Here is a 4563-nt window from a genome sequence, read left to right on the forward strand (position 1 = left end):
CGGACCGCGCCTCTCGCCTCCAGGCCTCCTACCCGGCGGCCTCGCCCCTGGCCCCGCCCCGCGAGGCCCCGCCCCCAGCATCCCCGCCTCGCCCACCTCGGAGGTTTGCGGGCGGGGCGGGGTGAGGGGGGCGCGCACGCGGCTGCTGGCCGGGGACAGCGCGCCCTCTGGGTCTCACCGCGCTGCGGCCAGAGAGCCGGCGTCCGCGCGCTTCCTCTCCCCGGCTTCCTCAGGTTCGCCCTGGTCTTAGTTCCCCAAATTGCACAAGGGCTGGGTGCGTAAGTGCGGTCTTCTTCAATATTCTTTGTCCTCCTCCGCGGAGGCAGCAAAGGCGACAAGTACAGCGTTTTCTGATTTAAAAAAAAAAAAAAAAAAGCAAATGCCAAGGTTCTTTATATAATGTAAAATTTAGAGATGACCATGCAGGTTTCTTTTTTCCTGATGAGCCTTTTTAAAAACTCACTGCATTCATGTGTTTTTACATAAAGACTAAGAAATTGTGAAACAATCCACAGTGCCGTGCAAAGTAGAAAACACCTCTTTCCCTACCTTATAGCACATCGTGCTCTGTCACTTGTAAAAGTTGACACGGTGTTCTTGGTAGCGAGAGGAATACCGTGTGTACCCCCACTGGACTTCGACCTCCTGGGGAGCAGAACAGGTTCTTACTCATCTTCGTGTCCTGTGTTCATTCACCACACGTGTATTGAAGTAAGTGAAGGGTGGAAGTGGAACTAAGAACTCAGTTTCCCAAAACCGCATCTGGAAGGGCTGCGAAAAATCCATTAAGCAATAGCAGACATCCACCGAGCTCAGTGTTTTTTTTTCTTTTTGCCAGAAGTGAAATCTGTTACCCGATCTTCTGGCAGCCTACCAGGTCTTGCTGGGGTCGTAGGGCAAATCGGAGGCCCTCTGAGGAGGTAGGTTTCCCTGCCACCGAAGGCTTGCCTGGTGTCCATCATTCTTCCGGAAGGTCATTGCTCAGGGGAGAGGCTTGAACGCGGAGAGCAGGGCCAGGCTGCTAAGTGAACCACCGAGTCTCCGAGGTTCATCTTCTGGGGCTTCGGGCTCGAAGAGGTTAAAGACCCCGGTGGGGGGTGGGGCGGGGCCCGGAAGGTACGCGCAGATCCGTATCTTATCAGTGGGACAGAAATTAGCCTTGGTTTCACAGAAAGCAAATTGGTTTCAAGTTAACCCGCCTCTTTTGTGAAGATCCCAGCTTTCTCTTCAGGGCTTTGGAAAATTCTGGGAAGATTGCTCTGGACTCTTCAGCCCCCTTCCCACCCTTGTGCCGGAGTGTTATGGGTGAAGCAGCACGACGTGGGCCCGTTCTAGTGACAATGGCAGAGGGACTAATGAAATATTCCTGGGGGAAGGTAAATCTTGTCCCTTCCCCAAGGACATTCCTCCTCCATGGAGTGACAATCTTGGAACATACTGCTTTAATTTTATTTTAAAAAGTAATTTTCTGAGGCACCTGGCTGGCTCAGTCAGTAGAGCATGCAACTCTTCATCTCCGGTCATGAGTTTGAGCCCCAGGTTGGGGGTAGCGTTTACTTAATAATAATAAAAATATTTTTAAAGTAATTTTCTTATAGTCAATTTATGCAAGAGTGAGGACGATGGAACCACATGAGTTCCTTTTAAACTGTGGTTTATATTTTTATCATGAAAACAAAAGTGGAACCCGAAATATCTTGTGCAGAATTTGCATTTTGGTCAGAATTAGAAAAAAAAGTAATTGTAGTTTGTTTTCTCCATCGATTGCTAACCCAGATGACCTTTTTAACTAAAGAACTTGAATAAAGACATTGAGAAGGTAAATGAGCTGTGAAAACCCTCATAATGAATTATGAAATTAAATTCATAAATTTTAATGATTCAGTGTTTGAAGCTAAACCTGTCACTTCTTTCCACTGGACTAACCATACTTCTTTCATCCCCACTTGATTAGTTTTTGTTTTGTTTTGTTTTTCTGGGCTTATGTCAAGGATATTTTAAGGTCTCTCTCTCTCTTTTTTAAGATTTTATTGTTAAGCTCAAACTCACAACCCTCGGATCAGGAGTTGCATGCTCCACCAACTGAGCCTGCTAGGCACCCCCTAAGTTGTTTTTTAATCAACACTCCTTAGTATGCCTGAAAGAATAACTCCTTTTAGGGCGCCTGGGTGGCTCAGTTGGTTAAGCGACTGCCTTCGGCTCAGGTCATGATCCCAGGGTCCTGGGATCGAGTCCCACATCGGGCTCCCGGCTCAGCGGTGAGCCTGCTTCTCCCTCTGACCCTCTCCTCTCTCATGCTGTTTCTCTCTCGCTCGCTCTCTAATAAAAATAAATTAAGAAAAAAAAAGAATAACTCCTTTTAATTTCTAAAGGAGTAATCAAATTTGCTTGCTTTTGAGTTACCATTAAAGATTTATATCTTAAAAAAGAAAAGAAAATGTGCATATCTTATGACCCAGCAATTCTACTCTTTGGCATCAAATCAACAGTTGTATTGTCTAATGTAGTAGCCACAAGGCACACGTGGCCAGTGAGCCCTTGGAATTGTCCAGACTTCTTTGAAATGTGTGGTAAGTGTAAAATACACAATAGGTTCTGAAGATTTAATATGAAAGAAAAAAGAATTTAAAATATCTCTATGTTTAAATATTGATTATATGTTGAAATGATCATATTTTGGATATATTGATTTAAACATTCAAATAAAAAAATAAAAGGGTGAATAAAATTTGTTACTGGCTTAATAGTTGGAACATTGAATATATGTTGCCAAAGCAATGCTAGTTCTGTTCCCTAACATAACTTGTACAACATTGTGCTTCAGGTATATTATGTGCATTGATGGATTGATCTGATCATCTCAGTTTAATGTGTAATATTGTCTTGATAGGAAGATTGACTTCAAGATCCAACCAGTGGATTTGTAAATTAACTTTTAGAATGTCTTTTTGGTCAGTGGGGTACGGTGGGTATCCCATAAATGTGAGTACTTATTTTTAATGACAATAACATAAACCTATCATAAAGCTACACGTGTAGTCCACAAGGTCTTTCTGGATCTCTTCAGGGCATATCTGTCAGGGGCCTGTCAGAAAACAGGTATCACAGCAGAGATTTTTACAGAGAATTGAGGGAGTTGGTTAAACGGGCGTAAAGGGACACATTGCAGTAATGGGGAGGTAGCAAGGACAGGAAGCAGCTGTCTCAGGGAGAGTTGGAGAGAAGGAGCTAGTATTGGAAACTAAGAGCTGCCTGCCTGCTAGAAGGCCCCTGGGGTGCTGGGACTCTGGCCTCTAAGGAAGGGATGGTACCCAGCTGGTGGTGATATTTCTTGAAGGCAACTGTTGAGGCTGGATCTGAGAGGGTAGATTAATACTAGAAATCAGAACCAACTGCTGCAAGGGGGGGGGGGGACCATTGCTTTGTGACAATGGCAGGCACGGCAAGCAAATGTCAAGGAGCAAGTCCCTTTTCCTTTCTCCTGCCTCCCGGTCTCCTCAAGCACCTGCTATCGGCAAAACCTTAACAGAAAACATGCAGAGCCATAGCCTCAGTGAACCGAGTACCTTAGACATACCTTAATAACTAGCAGAAGGAGCAAATTCATGATTATAAATATCAACTATCCTCATATTACAGATGTAGGGAAGTGGTAATAAATGGAGCTGTTACATTGATGATTAATATGATTGTTACACATTTTTAAAAAATATCATAGGGGCGCCTGGGTGGCTCAGTCCTTTGAGTGTCCGACTCTTGATTTCAGCTCAGGTCATGATCTTGGGATCATGGGATCAAGGCCCTCGTTGTGCTTGTGCTCAGCGGGGAGTCTGCTTGGGATTCTTCCTACCCACCCCCCGCCACTCTCTCTCTCTCTCTCAAATAAGTCTTTTTTAAAAATATATCAAAATAAAACTACAGTTAAAATTATACTCAAATAAGAGAACATTGAACGTGACCCAAAACCTGTGCTCCCAGAAGGCAGTGCTGGTTAAAGAAACTCCCACACCCATACTCCCTTGTGTTCCGGGAGACAGCTTTCTGCAAAGAACCACCACCTTTCCTCAAATGACTTTGGTGAGACTCACAGAGAGTTGTTTATCTATGACAAGGTCAGACACAGACCATGCAAATTCCCTTTGTGTCTCAGAAATGGTTAGCTGGGCCGTTTGTGCCCCCCTGACTAATCAGCACAAAGTGCCTGCTCGCTTTACTTGATGAAACTTTATTCAAGCTTCCCTCCTTCCCCACACCCTCGAGCTTCCATCCATCCTCAGCCTAAGCCAGCAGTGGGATGAGGAATACACCCCTAATGGACCCTACCAACAAACCCCTTCCTAGCTGATTTCAAAGAAACCTTTTTTGACCAATTGTCTGATCCTGGCACCTGCTCATTCCTACCCCTGAGACCTGTTTTTTCTAGCCTTGTTGGCTCCTCCTTATAAAAGAAAAGACTTTTACTGCCTGACCTTTCAGAAGCTTGAAGATCTTACAATCAAACCAGTCTCCCTATTATAATCCCTCTCCCCCAAGTGCAGTAAGCCCCTTCCCCTAGTTGCAATA

This window comes from Mirounga leonina, unplaced genomic scaffold (assembly GCF_011800145.1).
Source record: "Mirounga leonina isolate KUSES-001 unplaced genomic scaffold, KU_Mleo_1.0 Mir_224, whole genome shotgun sequence".
Classification (NCBI taxonomy): Eukaryota; Metazoa; Chordata; class Mammalia; order Carnivora; family Phocidae; genus Mirounga; species Mirounga leonina.